Genomic DNA, 21,768 nt, shown 5'->3' with positions numbered 1-21,768 from the left:
TTTATGTTTGTTCATTTGCTTCGTTTTTCAGATTGCACATATAAGTGAAAACATACAGTCTTTCTCTGTCTTCTTTATTTCCCTAAGCGTAATACCTTCCAGGTCCATCTGTGTTGTCGAAAATGGCAAGATTTCATTCTTTTTTATGGCTGAGCAATATTCGATTGTGTATATTTACCATGTCTTCTTTATCCATTCATCTGTTGATGGGCACTTAGGTTGCTTCCATATCATGGCTCTTGTAAATAATGCTGTTAGGAACATTGAGGTACATGTGTCTTTTCAAATTAGTGTTTTCGTTTTCTTCAGATAAATACCCAGGAATGGAATTGCTGGATCATGTGGTAGTTCTATTTTAAATTTTTTGAAGAACCTCCATACTGTTTTCCGTAGTACCAATTTACATTCCCACAAGCAGTGTACTTTTCTCCACATCCTTGCAAACATTTGTTATTTCTTCTCTTTTCAATGATAGCCATTCTGACAGTGTCACGTGATACCTCCTTGTGGTTTTGACTTGCATTTCCTTGATGATGGACAGTGTTGGGCATCTTTTCATGTGCCTGTTGGCCATCTCTGTGTCTTCTTTGGAAAAGTACCTATTTAGGTCCTCTACCAATTTTTTAATTGGATTTTTTTTATGTTGAGTTATATACATTCTTTATATATTTTGGATAGTAACCCCTTATTGGACATAATATTTGCAAATATTTTCTCCTATTCAGTAAGTTGCTTTTTTGTTTTATTAATGGTTTTCTTTGCTGTGCAAAAGCTTTTTAGTTTGATGTGCTCGCATTTGTTTATTTATGCGTTTGTTGCTCATGTCTGAGGAGATAATCCATAAAAATATTGCGAAGATCAATGTCAAAGAGCATAATGCCTATGTTTTCTTCAAGGATTTTTATAGGTTTTAGTCTTACATTTAAGTCTTTAATCCATTCTGAGTTTATTTTTGTATATGGTGTGAGAAAATGTTCTAGTTTTACTCTTTTACATATAGCTGTCCAGTTTTCCCAGCCTCACTTATTGAAGAAACCATCTTTTCCCATTGTCTATTCTTGTCTCCCTTGTCATAGATCAAGTGACCATATGTGCATGGATTTATTTCTGGGCTCTTTATTTTGTTCATTTGATATCAGTATCTCTTTTCATGCCAATACCATACTCTTTTGATTACTGTAGCTTTGTAGTATAGTTTGAACTCAGGGAGCATGATACTTCCAGCTTTGTTCTTTCTCAAGATTGCTTAGGCTATTCAGAACCTTTTGTGATTCTATACAAATTTTAGGGTCATTTTTTGTTCTGTAAAAAACACCATAAATATTTTGATTAGGATTGCATTGAATCTGCACATTGCTTTGGGTAGTATGAATATTTTAACAACATTAATTCTTCCAATCCATGAGCCTGGAATATCTTTCCTTTTATTCACATCTTCTTCAATTTCTTTCCTTAATGTTTTGTAGTTTTCAGCATACAGGTCTTTCACCTCCTTGGTTAAATTTATTTCTAGGTATTTTATTTTTTAAAAATTTGATTGTATTCTTGCTTTCTCTTTCTAATAGCTCATTATTAGTGTATAGATATGCAACAGACTTCTGTATATTAATTTCGTATCCTGTAAATCTACAGAACTTATTTATTTGTTCTAATAGTTTTTTGGTGGAGTCTTTCGGGTTTTCTATATATAGTATCATGTGATCTGCAAATAGTGACAGTTTTACTTCCTTCCAATTTGGATGCCTTTTATTGCTTTTCCTTGTCTAATTGCTCTGGCTAGGGCTTCCAAAACTTCTGTTAACTAGAAGTGGTGAGAGTTGGCATGCTTGTCTTGTTTCTGATCTTAGAGAAAAAGCTTCCAACTTTTCATTGTCAAGTATAATGTTAGCTGTGGGTTTGTCATAAATGCCCTTTATTATGTTGAGGTGTGTTTCCTCTATAGCAGCTTTGTTGAGAGTTTTTATCATGAATGAATGGTGAATTTTGTCAAATGCTTTTTCTGCATCTGTTAAGATGATCACATAATTTTTATCCTTTGTTTTGTTAATGTGGTGTATCACATTGATTGATTTGTGGGTATTGAACTGTCCTTGCACCCACTTGATCAGGATGTATGATCCTTTTAATGTGTTGTTGAATTCAATTTGCCAATATTTTTGTTGAGGATTTTTGCATCTATGTTTATCAGGGATATTGGCCTCTGATTTTCTTTCTTTTTAGTGTCTTTGTCTGGTTTTGGTAATGCTGGCCTTGTAGAATGAGTTTGGAGGTGTTCCCTCCTCTTCAACTTCCTGGGATAGTTTGAGGAGGATAGGTATTAACTCTTCTTTAAATATTTGGTAGAATTCCCCTGTGAAGCTGTCTGGTCCTGGACTTTTGCTTGTTGGGAGTTTTTTGGTCACTGATTCAATTTCATTACTAGTAATCAGTCTGTTCAGTTTTCCATTTCTTCCTGATTCTGTCTTGAAAGATTGTATCTTTCTAGGTATCTAATCATTTCTTCTAGACTGTTCAATTTGTTGGTGTATAACTGTTCATAGCATTCTCTTATGATTGTTTGTATTTCTGTAATATCTGTTGTAATTTCTCCTCTTTCATTTCTAATTTTACTTTTTGGTCCCTCTCTCTGTTTTTCTTTATGAGTCTGGTTAAGGGTTTATCAATTTTCTTTATCTTTAAAAAAAAAAAACAGCCTTTAGTTTCATTGGTTTTTTAAATTCTTTTTGGTCTCTTTTTCATTTATTTCTGCTCTAATCTTTATTATTTCCTTCCTTCTACTAACTTATAATTGCCATTTAAAGCATTAAAATACAACTGGTAGACCCAAACAGAAGACTGTCACCAAGCTGCTAGCCCAGTGCCCATCACCTCTGTATTACATGGGATCAACTCCACTTGGGGATAATTGGGACTGTATATAACCAAGAAAAAAAGCAGTTAAACATCCAGGTTCAAAATAAAGGAAGCTTCTCGACATGACATTACAGGGTATTAAACGTCTTTTGCTTATTGTGGTAGATATTCTGATATGCTGCCAGGCCCCCTTTAGGACTGAGTACTTATTTCCCAGCTGCTTGAGGTTGCTACCAGGAGAAAATTCTCAGATAATAGCTCCAGCCTCTGGAGCCCCAGGCTGAAGAGAGCTGCTTTGCCCAAACTCACAACCACTTCTCAGGACAGCCTGCGCTCAGTTACTGAACAATGTGGGAATATAAAGGTCCAGTCCCTTGGCTCCAGTCAGGGCCAACTCTGAAGGGTCATCTCAGTTTCAGAACACCTGAAGCTTTCATTGGAAATGATTGAATCCCAGCTTAACTCCTCCTGCTGCCAACCATTCTTCGTAGCTTCCCTTCTGCGGGTGCTGACCCCACGAGCATTCCCTAATGAGTCTCCTGCATGTTAATCTCTGTGTCAGAATCTGCTCCTCAGAGAACCCAACCTGGAACAATTAGTAATTGAGGGTCTCACTGAACAACTTTCTTTGTAGAGAACTAAGAACAGAGGTAATAGAGCTAAAACTTAGGGTTTTGAAACTAGGTTGTGATGCAGGTGAAGGACTGAACAAAAATGATTCTAAAGTCTCACAACCTGAACACCCCACCCCCTTCTCCTGCACGAGGTATTGTACTATCTGTGTGTGTTGAGGGGGTTGCCATATTTCAGGGCCCCAGATTCTCTAGGAGTTGATCAGCAGGTAATCCTAGATAACGCCTATGAACAGCTGAAACCCCAAACCAGATGGCCTAGCACAAAAGTAGTCTGATTAGTACCCCCGTGCCAGGTTACTTTCTCACATCTACCCCACAAAAGGCAGGACAGCAGAGAAAGCAAGTTCCCTTCACTGGAACATAGGGTCTCCCTCCCCTGCAATCTCCTGCATGTCTACAGGACACTCGAACCTCTTTGGGCCTCTCTGATGGTGCAGAGGAAAAAAGAACAGCAGTGACTTCTCATCTCTCACTGACCCTTTCCTTTTCTCCAGTAAAGTCCATGGCCTTTACCCATGCCAGTGGTGTTATGAAATTTATCTTGAACTTTCATGGCTGACAAGTGGAGACCTGTATGGGATCTTCCTTGTACCACCATGTGACCACAAAGACATGAATTCTGCTAGTATCAGTTAGGACTTTTTTGAAATGCCATAAGCAGTTAATGGTTACACTGTGGATGGAAGCAATCCCTGCAGTGATATAAGGTCCCTGGGAGAGCTGGTAGAGAGGTGACCGTGGTGTCCGAATTCCCGCAACGCCCGAAAGAGGATAGCCTGGAGCGAGAAGTTGCCAGTGGCTGGCCAGAGCTGACCACCCACTGTAGGGCAAGAACCAAGCCAACAAGCTCGTTAGGACAGGGAGCCCATATCCCAGACAGAGGAGCTGCGTCCAAGCTCAGCTTCTCCTGGCAGGAGGGTCTGCACCTTTTTAAGAGTTCTTAGGTCTTCAGGGTCTGGGCAGGCAGAATTCACAGAAAAAGCTGCATCCCAGTCCAGACAGCCTGACGGGCCTGATGCTTTCCCACAGTCAAGGGAGTTTACCTTGTTTAGCAACAGAGAGGTCCAGGCCATTGCTCTGTGAGATGCTGGGAGGAGGAAGTACTTTTTCTCCACTCTGACCCTGACCCCATGCATCTCCCCTTCGCCCAGTAGAGGCTATTCTTTAACCAGAGCTATAGGACGTTGTGGAGTTCAACCCGGACCCTGGTACATGAAGAGAGAAGGCCCAGATATGACTCGCTTTGCCCCACAAAAGGTCATCTAGTATTTCTTGTAAAAATATATTACAAACTTATGTACAGCTTTATGTTTTAAAACACATTCACATGCATTAACTCAGTAAGACCCACATTAGCCTAGAGAAGTTGGCAGGGGACATGTTATATAATCCACACATTTCCAGAAATAAAAATTGGAACACAGGGTTGGAAAAAGTACATTTTTCTTCCTGATTTATGAAAAATCTTATAAATACATAGAATTTGAATCACAGCTACTTACACATGTAATGAATTATCTCTTTTTAGAAAGATAAAATTATATGAAGCTTGTACTACACCACAGAAAATCCTGGAAATATGGCCAGCATAATTACAGGGAATGAAATAAACCTTGCAGCTTACTTTAAATCTCCCTTTGATAAAAGCTTTAAGGAGAGAAAGATCAGATGTTCAGAGGCTTAGATGAGAGGACGCTGGAGAAAAAGAGAGCTAAGAGAAAGTGATGGACAGTAAAGGACAAACAAGTCTATGATTGAGGGTTTTTTTAAGGCAAGGCAGGATACTCTGTAGTCTAGAAATGCAAAAGCAAATTTAAAAATGTGCCCCCGATACACTGTGTGATGTAACTCCCCAGGGTAATGTGGCATTCTTGGGACAGTGTGTACTTGTTCCTCTTCTGAAACAGGAAACCCTTTCAACAAAATAAGTTCCATTCAATAAACATGAGTTTACCAGAGGCCCTGTAAGTGCTGCATATTTGCTGGGAGCCAAATGTGAATCAGCCACAGTTTAAGAAACAGGCCCATCGATTACTCATCACACTAGAGTACGACGGGTGATGGAAATGGGTTTCCCAGTCTTGTGCTTTGAAGAGCTTGAGTAGTGGCTGCTTGATCTGAGAATTAACAAATAGTTTGTGATCTACGTAGCTGCGTGTAACTGCCGTCTGTTGGGAGTCAGTCTTCCTACAAAATGAAGAATGGACTTGAGTTTTATCTATGCTGATTCTGAATCTTCCTGAACAATGATAATGCCTCACCAGGAAGCTAAGCAGCGTTGCTTAGCTCTGAGTTTGCTACTTTTCATGGAATCACCGGTCCTTAAAAGTAGAAGGGACCGCAGGAACTGACTACCCTAACCTCTACACAGCACAAAAACCCCTTCCCCAAAGTCCTGACAACTGGTCATACAAACAGGAAGTAGAGTTCCATATGCTTCCTTTGCACTGACATGATTTACTTTATAACAAACACCTCAGCACGTTGCCTTCGGAGAAGTGAGGACCCACCGGGTATATTTTCATGTGCAAAGATGCTTCCAGAAACCCTGGGAAGCTTCCATGCCACTGCAATATAAGGGCACACTCATAAAGTAGATGTTTTCTAGTTTTAATTTGTGTGAACTCTCACATGGATTTGGCTAAACATCTCCAAGCTTTATTCATAATCGCAGCGGTAGGTAATTTGTGCCCGTGGTAACAGTAGTTTAGAGTTGTTAATGAAAATGGAAGCTAATTTTTTAAAAAAAATCATCTCAACTCAGGCTGGGGTAAAAATACAGAGTATTCACAGGTGGATTCTATCAAAGTTTTCTTTTTCCATTCTCAAAGGCAAACATTACTTGGGTTGCAATAAGAAAAGAGCACACAGTCGCATACTATCTCATATGGTACATTCATGGAACATACCTGCAACCCTTCAATGGCCAGTTTGAGGATTGATGGTGTCAGTTTGGAGGCTTGTTTGAAGGAAAAATTACTCCAGTCTATAATTAAAATGAAACCATTTATCTGGAGCTCCGGATCTTCAATAAGGACTTCCAATGACAGCAGGATGGCCCGGAGGATGTCTGTGAAGGAGTTCCTGCAGCCAAAGCAGAAAGGAGAGGCTGTGCATGAATATTAGCAGGTGATAGGACTTTGTGTGTGAAGCACTGGCTGCCTGTCCTCTGCTCCGTGAGCCCAGCCTGCAGGGTAACACCAGCGTCCTGTACCCAAAGTGACAGAAAATACATTTGCTAAACTTCACAGGAACAATGCTTTGAGAATCACAGGATGGAACCTCCCTTTGATCTGACTGCACCAGAACCCCAAACTTTACAAGATGTCTCTCTTTTGTGTTTCCTTGGGTCTCTGATCTCTTGCTTCCACCACAGACCTGATTGCATTTCATTGAAATGCATCCCTTACTTGTCTCTCCTTCCTGGGCCATAATCATAGTTGCGGCCCCCGTATCTAGCTACTTAATGAATATTGCTGAAAAAATGAGGTAAGGCCTTCATCAGAGGCACTTGTTTTGATTAAACCTCTTGTTCTTTTTGTATCGTTAAAATCTTGCTCAGAGTGTAAAAACAACTGTGCAATTGCTGCTATTTTTTAGCCTCAATTCATGAATAGAGAAAAATAAAGAAGAATAGCTTATTTTCATTGAAGGTTTGCAGAGTGTGATTCAGGAAGGAAATCGCTTGGAGTACAACAGTAACTATGACAACAGGTAGACCTGAATACAAACTAGAGTGACGGTTCTCTAGTGTTGTATGTGTTCTTCCACATCATATATTCCCAGTCACCAGTTGATTTTTGTTTTAAACAATTTTCAGACACGAAGAAATGATGGCATATTTTGCTAATTCTCCCAGCAAATTATTTGAGCTAAAAATTTAAGCTCTTAAAGGATCTCTAAATTCTGTGGATGTCAAGTGATGGCAAAATCTGTTACTTCCTTCAGGCTATCATTACAATCAGAAGCTGTATCATCTTGTGAAACCAGATGAAATGAACAGATTGCTGAGCGTTTCAATCTGATTCAAATTATAACCAAATCTAATGATTCTAGATTTTGGAAATCAGAAAATATGTGATTAAATATGGGATTAACAGATACAAATTACTATACATAAAATAGATTCACATCAAGGATTTACTGTACAGCACAAAGAATCATACTCAATATCTTGTAATAACCTATAATGGAATGTAATCTGCAAAAAATCCTAAAACTGTATCACTGTGCTGTACTACCGAAACGAACACAATATTGTCAATCATCTGTACTTCATTAAAACAAAAACAAAACAAACAAAAAACCAGTAAGAATTTACTGAGTGGCTGTTATAAACTCAGAGCTCTGTCTAATACTTGAAGTTATAGAACAGTATGTCATATTTCTACTTTCAAAGAGCCCTTAATTTAGTTGGGGTGGGGTAGCAGATTAGCAAAATGAGTTGAAAGGGTTTGATAAAATGAGTAATTAGGAAGAGCTTACAGAGGAATGAAAGCTTGGGCTAAGCCTTGAAGGGTAAATAGAATTTTGGATAAGTGGGCAAAAGAGTAAGACATCTCAGGAAAGAGGAGTGACACGTGAAAAATACAGATATTAGCCCATTCTGTTTCTGTACAGTTCTTCTTACTCAAAAGGTCTTCCTTATATCAAGCAAAACTTTTCCTCCCCGAAATCCACCCACTGAGTATAGTTCTGCTACAAAGAAGAGAACCTCAGGTCTTCCTATACCACACACTAAATTATCTAAACATGGTGGACATGACGCCCTATATAATCTCTAGATTAATATATATATATATTAGTAACTTTAGCCGTGTCTCATAGGAAGTGGTTTTTAATAATGTTCTCATCATTTTCTTTTACATATATTCTCTTCTAGATTTTAGAGATGTCAAATTCCTATTAATGTAGGGTCAGTTTTCACTAGGGCTTTGAGTTTTGTTTTTGGATTCATGGCAAATAGGATCTAAAGACCCGAGTCTTTTCTAGAGATACAGCTTTGTATTGGGAAGAAACATTGATTTCAGTGGAGCCTGAGACCAAAGATTGTGAGCTTAGGCAGTTCCAAAGGAAAATATGGAAATGCCCAATGGTAAACTATAAATGACATTAGGGAATTAGAGTGTCTGATCCTGCGTAAGCTTTCTTAGCAAGAATACACACATGGAGAGAATCAGGAAACTCAGAAAAGCTAAGCCTTATGTAAAGCTTACATACAGTTCTGAGGTTGAACGAAGAAAGGTTAAGGAAATAAAAAGTGAGAGAGGGCTTCCCTGGTGGCGCAGTGGTTGAGAGTCCGCCTGCCGATGCAGGGGACACGGGTTCGTGCCCCGGTCCGGGAAGATCCCACATGCCACGGAGCGGCTGGGCCGGTGAGCCATGGCCGCTGAGCCTGTGCGTCCGGAGGCTGTGCTCCACAACGGGAGAGGCCACAGCAGTGAGAGGCCCGCTTATAGAAAAAAAAAAAAAAAAAAAGTGAGAGAATCATGATAGTAATGTGTTTTCTAAAAAGGGGGTTAGTGTTTCAAGAAGGATATGATAGATTGCATTACTGACCCCAATTCTTCACTTATCTGAGCATCCACACACTAGCTATGTGTTGACCTCATTGATGAGAATGTATTTCTTGCCCTTTGGCCATGTGACTTGCTTTAACTGATGGTATGTGACTGAAATGACAGTGTACCAATTTGGGGCCTAGCTCTTAGAGACCTCAGATGTTACTTGTTCTCTTGCTTTCTGCCGTTGCCATGGAAAAACATATGCCACAGCTAGACTGCTAGACTGAAGAGAAGAATGACTCCCCGGCCAGCCAGCCAGCTAGCAGATCTTTGAAAGAAGCAGAGCCACCCAGCTGACCCCAGCCTAGATGAACACTAGCTGCCCCACAGATGTGTGAGCAACAGTAAATCATTGCTTTTCTAAGCCATTGAGTTTGGGGATGGTTTGTTGTAAATTAATAGCTACCCAATACCATAAGGTCGTTAACCAAGTCAGACGCAACAGAAAGATGAAGGAGAATAAGGAAGGAGAAAGGGCTATTGTATTTGACAACAAGTAGATCTTTGGAGAATTTTGAGATAGCCCTTTTCGTTGAACAGTGAAGACAGACATCATTGATTATGAAGATCTTTAGCAAATCGCTTAATTGCTACCGCATTTTACTCCTCTGTAAATGAGAGATAGCACCTCTTCCATCACATATCCACTTGTATTCACTCCCAAGAAAGAAACATTGACTCTTGGAAACTTGAAAACTATTTTATACGTTTTCAAGACCAGAACCTTACTGACGGGTAGGCATTTGCAATGAATGAAGTATTATACTTACGGGGTGATCCCAGGAGAAAAGTAAAATAATTTTGGAATTCACTATAGTTTCCAAATGTTTGAACACTTCACTTTTCTAGAAGAACTAGAAAGTTGGGCAGCAAAAAGTTGAATGGGATGGGTCTCAAGTCATGAGGGTTACCCCTGTTGAGGGGTGTGACCGCCCCCTATATCTTAGCTGATCATTAGCTTGAACTCCTTACTTCCTGGCTTCCTCAAATGGATTTCCTCTTTCTTATTTATGATATCTTTGAGTTGTGAAATCCTCTCAGCTTTTTATAATTTGACATACCAAATACTTTATATAGTTACTCCACCCTCATGGAGGTGGAACGTAGCTTCTCACTCCTTAAGTGTGGGCTGAGCATAGTGACTTTTCTTTTCAAAGATCTTGTACAGTGTGGAAAGGGAGGGAGAAAGAGTAACTTTACGAGAGAAACCAGACAAACACTTCCTCAGCCAGGTGACTAGGGTCGACATCAACAGAGATAAATCATGTTGAGAGTAGTTCCCCTTGATATGATGATGAAAATCATACTTTACCTCTGTAATCTTCCTCCCCCAAAACCATAACCCCAGATTAGTCAAGGGGGAAACATTAGGCACATTCTAATTGAGAAACATTCTACAAAATACCTGACCGGTACTCTTCAAGATTGTCAAGTTCATAAAAAACCAAGGAAAGTCTGAGAAACCGTCACAGCCTAGATGAGCCTAAGGAGACATGAAGACTAAATGTAATGGGATGTTTTGGATGGGATCCTGGGACAGAAGAAAGATATTAGGTAAAAACCAAAGAAATCTGCATAAAGCATAGGCTTTAGTGAATAATAATGTATCGTATTGGTTCATTAGTTGTAATAAATATACTATACTAATGTAAGATATTAATAATAAAGAAAACCCAATGCAGGGGATAGAGCAACCTTCTGTACTATCTTCACAATAATTCTGTAAATCTACAATTGTTCTAGGTAAAAAGTTAATTTTTTTAAACTGCTTACTGGAGTTCGTAATCTGCCATGGTAAGTTTCCATGAATCTCTTCCAGAATTTCCAGAATTTACTCATTCTACCAACTCATTTAGACTTACAGCACGGTTTAACTCTAATAAACCGGGGCGGGGGGGGGGAATTATTTTCTGTATTGCCTACAATCGCAATTCTCTCAGTGTCGCGGAGCATTTATCTCAAAATGAACTAACAGGTGACAAGTGGATATTCAGATTTTTTCAGTCTTCTTCTATAATTTGCAAGGCATTTACATAGTCACCTATGGATTAGATCAGTTTTAGTTTGATAATTAAAAGCTCAAATGTGAAAATGTGCGAAAGCTCTGTGAATGGCAAATCGCCAGTGACATGTAAAGAACTTTTCTCAAAAAGGGATAATTTTGTATTAATTAGGACTTATTAAGGGTTTAGAGGTGGAGGTTCATCATTATATTATGAGCAATTAGAGATTATGAAAATGGATGCATTTGTAGTTCTACTGTTGTTTTTATGAATTGAGCACCCAGCATTGCCACCCGAGGCTTTAAAGTCTAAGTCCACAGCGTAATACAAATGAGATGCAAAATAGTGTTTTATCTCTAAGAAGATATTTAAGTTTCAAGAAGTGACTCCTTTGTGCTTTGAATTTTTAGTGGAGATTTTAGAGCCTAGATCCCAGGGCTAGACGCATGTAAGAAAAAAAGAGACTACCTGTGATCAGATAACCACTTAAAGATATAATGTGGTTGCCAGTGACACTATTTCTCAGAAAAAGTGGTGGGAAGCCTCTTAGTTAATTCTGAAATCACAGTGCCTATTTCTGTGCTAATTCTTCTGCATATAACAGCAAGAAGTCTGTTAATATTAGTAGTTAAAGCTCTTTTGGCCAGTTCTTGAAACCTCTTCACTTTACAATCAATATCATTGTGTTTATGACTGTTGCTTGGAGATTTTTAGGGTCCTCCTTAAACCACAAACTAGTTGTGCAGATGGTTTGCCACCAATATCTATTTGCAGCAGGTGCAGAAACATTGCATCTGAGTATGTTTCTTTATCTCTTCATCCCATTTGAAGTTTCTTTCAAAGTGAATTACTAAAATAACCACAGCATGACTTTCACAGTTCCTACTTAGCCCCTTTTCTGATAACGTTGCCTAAACCAACATGGAGAGGAATACGTGCTCCCTCTGCAACTCTTCTGATGCATTTTGGCCTCTAGATATGGCAAGAACCCTCTGAGTAAAGTGGCAAAAGAGTCTATACTCAAGGGCTTGACATCCTGGCTCTGCCACTCAACAAGCATGCAACTCTATGTAGAAGACTGAAGTCCAACGTGGGGCGATTTCCTGTTTCTCCATGTAGGGGGCTGTTGCGTGGTTATGCAGAATTACATGTGCGAAGAGCTTGGTGAATTGGAAAGTTCATCCCAATAGGATAGGAGGCAGTATTTGTACTTGCATGGAATATAGAGATACCCCTTTTGGTTACACTGCTTTCATGGTGGTGATGGCAGCAGGACAATAGGAAATGTGCAAAACTCCATTGTGTTCTGTCCAGATGAACCTATTTTCTCCTCTTCTAGGGCTGAGGGTCTTTGATAAGTGGTTTGGCATGGGAATTCGGGTGATATATTTTCCTAAATGGGTTCTAATAATTTGTATGTGAAGCAGGTTTCAGCTGGATGGTGTCTGTGTATCATTATGCATCTAGGCAAACAAATCTATATTTCTCAATGAGGTAATCAAGAAAAAGTAAAATAAATAATTGTGTTCAGATAATATTAGGTCAAGGAAGATGCTAACCAGAATGTTTAACTTTGCTGTGGTAGAATTAACATTTGCAAGACCTTAATCTTAAATGTATTACCCTGAATGTTAGCTGGAAAGTCAATCAGTTAATTACTTGTCTTAGCAGGGATGGTCTCCCAGAGAACAGAAGCCTGGGATTTAACTCTGCCTCATATGGTTTGATGAAGCTCATATGATTAAGAGGAGTAAGAAAGAAAAGGAAGGAGAAAGCAGGGAAGAAAGGAAGGAGGAAGAGAAAAAGAGAGAAGAAAGAGAGAGAGAGAGGAAGGAAGGAAGGAAAGAAAGAAAAGAAAGAAAGAGAAAGAAAGGAAAGAAAGAAGGAAAGGAAAAGGAAAAGAAAGAAAGAGAAAGAAAGGAAAGAAAGAAGGAAAGGAAAAGGAAAAGAAAGAAAGAGAAGGAAAGGAAGGAAGGAGGAAAGAAAGAAAGGAAGAAAAAAGGGGAAACGGAGGGAGGAGGAAGGGTGGGAGGGAGCCCCAACTCACCTCCAACTCAAGCATTTGCTTATGGAGGACAGAACATAAAGGGTAATGTTCTTGTCTAAGAACAGGGCCCGGCTTTTGAACTAGTATAGAGAAAATAGTGATGTAAATGGTGAAAACAGCGTTCTCTCACTCAAGTAAAGTATGAAGATAAGAGACTGTTTCTTTAGACCAATCCTGACAGGCCCATCCATCTCAGGATATAGACACAAGAATGCAGAGTATTCATATCCACCAGTAAAAAGGAAACTGAAACGAAAGTTTTCAAATTCCAATTTGCCAGGGTTTCTCCTTGTTTGTGTTTCTATGGTGAGCAAGTGTATAAATCATCTGTGTGTGTGTGTGTGTGTGTGTGTGTGTGTGTGTGTGTGTACACAAACAATGAATTCATCTTTTAGGGTTGCCTCCATTCGGGCTTTTTTAATTTTAAATGAGAAGCTGGTTTGAATAAATAAAAACAATATTTTATTACGTTTGGTCCAAGTGCTTCTAAATTCTCCCAAGAATTGAAGAGAATGAAATGAACATCAAATGCTTCTATCTGCTCACTTAAACAGTTAATGAAATTTATCATCACTCAATGATTTATTTTAAAAGTTTTGAAGTACCTAAAACCGGATAAGGAATCAGGAAGGCATTTATTCAAAGATATGACAAAATTTTACTTTGTGGAAGACACATAAGATAAAAGGATATTTTTTACTCTTCTGCTAGTAGATGGAAACCAGTAGAAGACATTAAAAAATACATACATGGGAGGCAGTGAGGCACAGTCATTAAAAGCATAGGGTTTGGAGTTAACAGACTGATTCAAATCTCAGCTGTTCTGTGTAAGCTTAGCGAGTGAGTTTTATCTCTCTGTGGTTTAGTTTCCTCATCTGTAGAAAGAGAATCCTAGCACCTACCTCCCTGGTAATGATAACATGAGCTAATGTACACAAAGTCATAGAGCAACTGACTTGTTCTATCCATGGAATGAGTTGATGGTCATGTTGGTTTTCATTATTACATAAGTGAACGTGGTATCAGGTGGAAAGTGATAGGAATCGCAGAGTGTTTGGGAGTTATAAGGCAAGGTCACCCATGGCTGGGAGGTTTCAGAACATCTTCAGTTGGGCTGTGAAGAATGGGAAGGTTTGGATGCTGGACGTAGAAGGAAAAGGGCAGAAGGAGCCACGTAAACAGTAAGTTCTGAGAGTGTAGAGACTGTTGTATTGGGAGCAATGGCAAGTTTGCCAGTGCCACTGGGGCAAGTGTAAAGGAATAGAAACAAGGTTAGAATTGTGATCCGTCTTCATCCTGCTTGCTGGGAGAACTACCGGCTGTTTATGCAGAGTAAGGGAGCAACAGCAATTATGCTGTAGGAAGATTTGAACTGGTAACAGAGATTATGTGGATTGGAGTTAGGAGACTGAAGACACAGAGTCCAATTAAGAGGAGGCCATTGCAATATAGTGAGAGCTGAATGGGGATGTAAAGAGAGGAAGGTCAGAGGTACTATTAAGGACAAAAGGAACTCTGCTGGGTAGGAGGGGAGTTAGAGGTGCTATAGTTGTATCTAGTTCTTACACGGTAAGGATCAGCACCCAGGACAGCAACGCACAATATTAATATTAGTTATTAATATGACTTGACTTCGGGGCTGTCAAGGGGGTGCCGAGAAGTGCACGGTTGTGCGGGGTCTGCATTCCTGCCACTCAAGTGATGAAATATCACCCTAAGTAGAAGCCATGTCTGCAGAAGAGAATATTTCCTGTTCTCTTTGCAAGAAGGGACCACTTGCCTCTCTAACCTAGACTATGAGCTCCATCAGGGGTGGAAGTGTGTAGTGTTTGTCTTTGAATCCCTGTCAATCACCAGTACCTATACATAGTAGATGCTGAATAAATGATTCTTAGTAAATGAACGAAGGCAAACATGTTGAACCAACCTGTTGGAGGCTTTGAAACACTGAAAATAGACAAAACCCACTCTGGGAGCAGCACTGGGTACATTTTCTTCCTCTTCAGTGTCTCTTACGCTCATTGATAGGAGCAGTGATGGCAGATGTAGGTCCTTAAGCCCTTTTTCCATTGTGGCTCATATTTATAAAATAATATGCTACTAAGTACCATGTGTACAAGAATTGGAAAGAAAACCAGGCTTTAAGGTTAATTTGGGGGACCTTCCTGGTGGCGCAGTGGTTAAGAATCAGCCTGCCAATGCAGGGGACACGGGTTCTACCCCTGGTCCGGGAACATCCCACATGCCGGGAGCAACTAAGCCCGTGCGCCACAACTACTGAGCCTGCGCTCTAGAGACCGCGAGCCACAACTACTGAGCCCGTGAGCCACGACTACTGAGCCCGCGTGCCTAGAGCCCACGCTCCACAAGGGAAGCCACCGCAACGAGAAGCCTGCGCGCCGCAACAAAGAGTAGCTACCACTCACCGCAACTAGAGAAAGCCCACGCTCAGCGACGAAGGCCCAACGCAGCCAAAACTAAATACATAAAATAAATAAATTTATTTTTAAAAAAAGGATTAATTTTGGTTTAGGAGAGGGCCGTGGCTGTATTCACGTAAGGTTAGTGTGGGCGGTAAGAAGATTACAATCTAGAACAGTTAATAATAAATGCTAGACAGATGTCTACAGATAAGAAGGCTAGTATACCACAAGATTCTTAGCTCACTGGGAAAGAACTGGTCCCAAAACACCACTTTAAGACAGCCGAAATACAAGCAAGGAAGAGGTTTATTTCATTAGCCCTCTAGATGGGGATTGGGCCAGGGCCTATAGGAGCAGCAGCCATGGAAGAAAAAACACCCCAATGGGAGTCAGCTCTGGGCAGTCCATCCATTACTAAATGACTATGACAAACTAGTTTCATGCTTATCTATTCTGGTAACTCTTGGGCTGAAGAGCTTCAGAAAAGTAAAAACTAGGAAGAGTCTCAAGAATGCAAAGGAAGCACTTAAGACTAGACGTGGAGCTATGATTATATCAGCCTAACGGGGGTCACGAACAGCAAGATCTCCTCTGACATGGGTGAATGAATATGAATGGCCACATCACTCTTACTTACAATGGAATTCAATTGATATTTATAGCTCTTGCGTGGAGTTCATGGTAGTGTACTAGCCACTGCTTGAAATGGAATATTCTTTCCTCTAAGTCTGTCTGGCTCTTATAGCCATAAAATCACTTTCAGGATAAGACATTGGACAATAAGGTGAGGAGGCATTTTAGGAAAACATACATCCCGTGGGACTACACTGCTTTGAATGATTTTGCCCTCCTGAGGTCCTTCCCTCTGAGTGATATGCTGCAGTCACTCTTGCAATCAAGATTCCTTTCTGAAATCACAAACTGTGTGCAAGACAGTTTGAACTAAATAGTGCATTAGCAATCTCTATAGATGTTACCTTTCATGGAAGGCATACCTGTGACTTGAGTTGGAAGTATGCAGCATCTCATAATTTTAATTAATTCATAAAATTGCCCGTCTCCAATGAAAACTCCAAACCTCTGTACTTAACGAAGAGATCAGTGTATTCTGACAGGATAGCAAGATCTTAAAACCAAGAGAAGTCCCAAGGTTCTAAAATTAGTTGCCTGTAACTAGGAGTCTCAACCCTGAAAAATATGGGTAGTTCACATCAGAAGCTTCAATAGAGACTGATTGAATTCAGAGAGTCTGCAATCTGATTGAAGTTTTCAAAGTTGGTTTATCCTTTCCCCTTTTGAAAATTCTAGCCTTCTAATCATAAGCTACTTAAACAACAGCAAGCAATCAAAGGTATGCAGGATTAAAAGGAGAGAGCCACAAGGAGATCATTACATAATGGAAAGAAAAGGCTTATTTTTGTAGATAATATATTCAGGAGAGCTTTATAATCTACTCTGATAGAAATGCAACTTGGTGGCTGGTTTCCAGATAGGCATCCTCTATCTGGCTATCACCCTTGAGCTGTTTCATCTTCCTCAAGACACCTCAAGGTTATTGGATTCTCAGAGAGAGAAAGATATAAGGCTCCCATGACCATCACAGCTGTCAGGCTCAGGAAGCCCCTTACCACTGTTTATACTGTCTCTGAGCTTTGGCACCCCTGAGGCTAGTCTGACAGTAGGACTTTTTGGTCTTGATCAACTCCTATAATGCTTGTGATGGTTCACAGATTGCAATAATGACAAGCAGTTTGATCATCCTTCTGAAACTAAGATAAATATATTTCATGCCCAGAAGGAACAAGCCTTTTGCAAACCCCACGTACTTTTCTTCCAGAAAAATCCCCTTTGGAGGTTTCAGAAGACAGGTGGGACCTTGAGTGCTCTGCCTATAATAGTTACCTGGCGGGACCAGACATGTCAGAATAGAGATGTGGGAATTTCTAGAATTCTCCTAGAAGAAGTTCCACATGCACATTCCCTGGGCCCCAACCCAGCCCAATTCAGGTGGTGGGTTATGGAGATGAAAGAGTAGCAGTGCCCTCTCCCTGCCCCCTCTTCCCAAACCAGTGGCCTGGAAGCTCCCATGAACTCACTTACGGACCCCCAGTCAAAACACAAGCTCATATTTTTACCCTGCTTATTTGGGGAATCAGAATCAAAACAAAAGGTAACTCTTGAAACATTCATTAAAAAATAAACGTAGGCTCTACATAGTTCATTTAACAACAACAACAAAACCAACGCAGGGTTTGGTTGACTTCTGCTAGCTGAGGGAGTGTGCTTAGAGGGTTAATTTTGCCCCTTAAGGTAACTTTCCTTATGGAAGGTCAGATGCCTCTGTAGGGAATCATTTTATGGAGGTGGTTAAAGACAACATTGGTTTCCTTTACTTAATTACATCACAGATTATCACTTGGCAATTCTCTAAGCAATTAGAGCCAGTGGTTATTATTTATTGCTGCCATTTAACAGTAGCTGCACTGCAGGAGATACTGTAAAACATCAACATACATTTATCTTCAACATAAGTCCAAAATATCCTACTCTGAATGGCAGAACAGAATTTGGAAAATGTATTACATATGTATAGAGACACGATTTATGTATTTTAAATATATTTCTCACACAAAGAGAAAATACAACATTTTAGGACTTGGAATTTTGCTGTAGGAGGATTTCATTGCCTATATTTATCCTAACAAAATCTCAGAGATTGTAAAGGACGACTTAGAAAGATCAGTAGTTTAATTTCCAAAGAGGAAAAAATTTAAATGCTCAGGCTCTGGAAAGTTTTATCTCAAAATTTCCCTCTTGCTTTGATTCTCATCTGCTACAAAGTGGTGGGTTATTACCCATTCCTCTTCTATTAGTCAAGGCACAAGGAGGGTATTTCTAGTTCTGGCTCGTAAGAACATTCCCAGAGGAAAGAGCTGGAATCTTCTGTCTCTTTCACCCACATTCAGGAATATGGGATGGTACTTACCCACCCACTTAATTCTCTGGACTCTGGGGAAGCTTGGAGGGAGGGAGAATGGATTAAGACGAGGTTGGTTCTTCCGGAATGAATTTACAATTCAAATAGAGTGAAGCAACAGAGAGCTACAAGGAATCTTGTAGGTGATTTTCAGCAGAAGGTAGGATCACTCCCTCCCCAGTTTGGGGGACATCTGGTTATGCATATGGGAGGGAGTCATTGCTGGTTTTTACAATATTTGGAGAACGCTGCCAGCATTTATTGAGCAGAGGCCATTGACGCTAAATATCCTGCAATGTGCAGTACCGGCCCCAGAATAAGGTCCCCACCCCCAATGCCAGTAACTTCCTTGTCTTACACGGTGAAGTTCAGATCCAGAGATGCTCAGTGAAACCTCATGAGCAGTTGGTTGCACAGTCATAACAGGGTTCCTGACTCCTGGGTCTAGTATGCCTGTCACAGCTCTGAGACTCACAGAACAAAGGAAGAAACACTGGCTCAGATGGGAGGCTGAGCGGTGTGTGGAATCAAGCATTTCTGGGGCTTCTCTCGCGCGCGTTCTTCCTCTGTGCCTGGACCACTCTTTCCCTCCTCCTCACCAGGCTCTTCCTCACTCTTGAAGCCTTGAGTCAGATGCTGCTTTGTTAGGGACACTTTCCTGCCACAGGAAGTGGCGGAGTGTTGACAAAAAGCTCCACCTGGACCAAACTTTAGTCAGGCTCCTCTGAGTGTTTTCTTCATCCAGGCCTCCTCCTTGGTCCACATCCTTGGCCTGCAGAGCCCAGTTTTCCCCAAAAGTCCTGCTAAGCCAGGATTTGAGAATATTGACAATATTGAGAAATTTGAGAATATTGAGCTCTCCCCACCTTTAATATCTTAAACCAAGTTTCTCCCCGCCACCCCCATCCTTGGCACCTAACCAAATTCCTCTTAGGAATTGTCCATCCACTCCCTCTCCCTGCCCATCAGCCATAAACCTCCACTTGTCCCTTGTCAAACACTCTCTCCTATTACAATAGTCTTGACCCCTGTATGCCTGTATATACGCAGCATAGGCCGACCTCACGTTATTGAGCTGTGCTTTGTTGCACTTCGTGGACACGGCGTTTTTTACAAATCGAAGGTTTGTGGCAACCCTGTATCAAGCACATCTATCAGTGCCGTTTTTCCAACAGCACTTGCTCACTTCGTATCTGTGTGTCTTCTGGTAATTCTCACAATATTTCAAGCGCTTTCATTATTACTCTATTTGTTATGATGATCTGTGATCAGTGACCTGTAATGTTACTATTTTCATTGTTTTAGGGCACCACAAGTCGCACCCATATAATAACTTAATGGATAAAAGTCTGTGTTCTGACTGCTCCGCTGAGTGGCTCTTCCACTGTCTGTCTGTCTCCCTCTCCTCGGGCCTCCCTGTTCCTTGAGACACAACGATATTGAAATTAGGTCAGTAACCAATAACCAAACAATGGCTTCTAAGTGCTCAAGTAAGAGTCGTATGTCTCCCACTTTAAATCAAAAGCTAGATATAATTAAGCTTAGTGAGGAAGGCATGTTGAAAGCCAAGACAGGCCAAAAACTAGGCCTGTTACACCAGTTAGCTAAGTTGCCAATGCAAAGGAAATGTTCTTGGAGAAAATTAAAAGTGCTACTCTAGTGAACATATGAATGATTAAAAAAAAAAAAAAGAAGTGAGGGGCTTCCCTGGTGGCGCAGTGGTTGAGAGTCCGCCTGCCGATGCGGGGGACACGGGTTTGTGCCCCGGTCCGGGAAGATCCCACATGCCGCGGAGCGGCTGGGCCTGTGAGCCATGGCCAATGAGCCTGCGCGTCCGGAGCCTGTGCTCCGCAACGGGAGAGGCCACAACAGTGAGAGGCCCGCGTATCGCAAAAAAAAAAAAAAAAAGTGAAACAGCCTAATGGCTGATATGGAGAAACTTTTAGGGGTCTGGTTAGAAGGTCAGACCAGCCACAACATTCCCTTAAGCCAAAGCCTAAGCCAGAGCAAGGCCTCAGCTTTCTTCAATTCTGTGAAGGCTGAGCGAGGTGAGAAAACTGCAGAAGAAAAGTTTGAAGCCAGCAGAAGCTGGTTTATGAGGTTTAAGGAAAGAAGCCATGTCCTTACCATCAAAGTGCAAGGTGAAGCAGCAAATGCTGGTGTAGAAGTTGCAGCAAGTTATCCAGGTCTAGCCCAGATAATTAATAATCTTTATAATAATATAATGATGGATACCTTTCATTATATATTTGTCCATACCCATAGAATGTACAACACCAAGAATGAACCATAATGTTAACTATGGACTTTGGGTGATTATGATGTGTCAGTGTAGGTTCATCAGTTGTGACAAACGTACCATTCTGATGAGAGATGTTGATGACTGGGAGGCTACATGTATGGGAGCAGGGGGTATATGGGAAATCTCTGTACTTTCCTCTCCATTAGACTGTGACTCTAAAACTACTCTTAAAAAGAAACAAATAAAAATGGACATTTTATTAAGAGCAGCTACAAAAGAAAATGACTCATACGTTCTTCTGTTTGTTAGGATGGACACTAAAATCCACATGCCCAGTGTACCCTAAGCGCATAGCTTTTAGATCTCTTCCGTTGCATTGTTCTTCCTGCATGACTCGGGCAGCCTCTCTCCTGGGATACTCAGATCTTGAGAGGGGAGACGGGTTTTCAGTTCTCTGCTCCTGAAGCTGGGCTTTGAGGGCAAACACACCTGTCAGCATAAATCTTCATAATCATGTTCAGCTTTATATCCTGGAAGGGGAATGATGGTGTCATGCCTGGAATTCTGATCAAATTTGGGACTTATCCTTGGATAAGACACACTGGTCGGGCAGCTCAGAGCAATAGGAGCAAATTGGCTAAAACTTGGCCTGACAGCCTTCGGAAAAGGGTACAGAGGAAAGTCAAATACGGCTGAATCTTGGTAACAGAAAGGCTAAAGAGGCTTGCACATGGTATACGATATAATGGTATATTGATTTGACTTGCTAGAAATGACTAGCTTCAGAAGGGAGGTAGGTGATGGGCGAACAAAGAACATTCTTCAAATATTTGAAGAACACTTTCTCTCCTTCCTTCTCTCTTTGTTGGATCCAGAAGAAGAGAGAAATTTCTTAAATTACTGTTTGAAAGATTCATGTTGAAAGAAAAAATGTGCTGGCAATAAGGATTGTTCATGGTGTGAATGGATTATTGAGAGATTTAGAATCAACTTCTCTGCTGACCTTAAGATATACAGAATTTTA

General features: G+C 40.6%; 1 protein-coding gene across 16 annotated transcripts in view; it reads left to right on the top strand.

The window, feature by feature from the left end:
- ASPH (aspartate beta-hydroxylase) overlaps positions 1-21,768 on the top strand; it is a 418,870-nt gene that overhangs the window by 281,194 nt on the left and 115,908 nt on the right. The gene's annotated exons all lie outside the window — the stretch shown is intronic.

This window comes from Tursiops truncatus, chromosome 17, assembly GCF_011762595.2.
Source record: "Tursiops truncatus isolate mTurTru1 chromosome 17, mTurTru1.mat.Y, whole genome shotgun sequence".
Classification (NCBI taxonomy): Eukaryota; Metazoa; Chordata; class Mammalia; order Artiodactyla; family Delphinidae; genus Tursiops; species Tursiops truncatus.
This window is presented reverse-complemented; position numbering and strand designations above follow the sequence as displayed.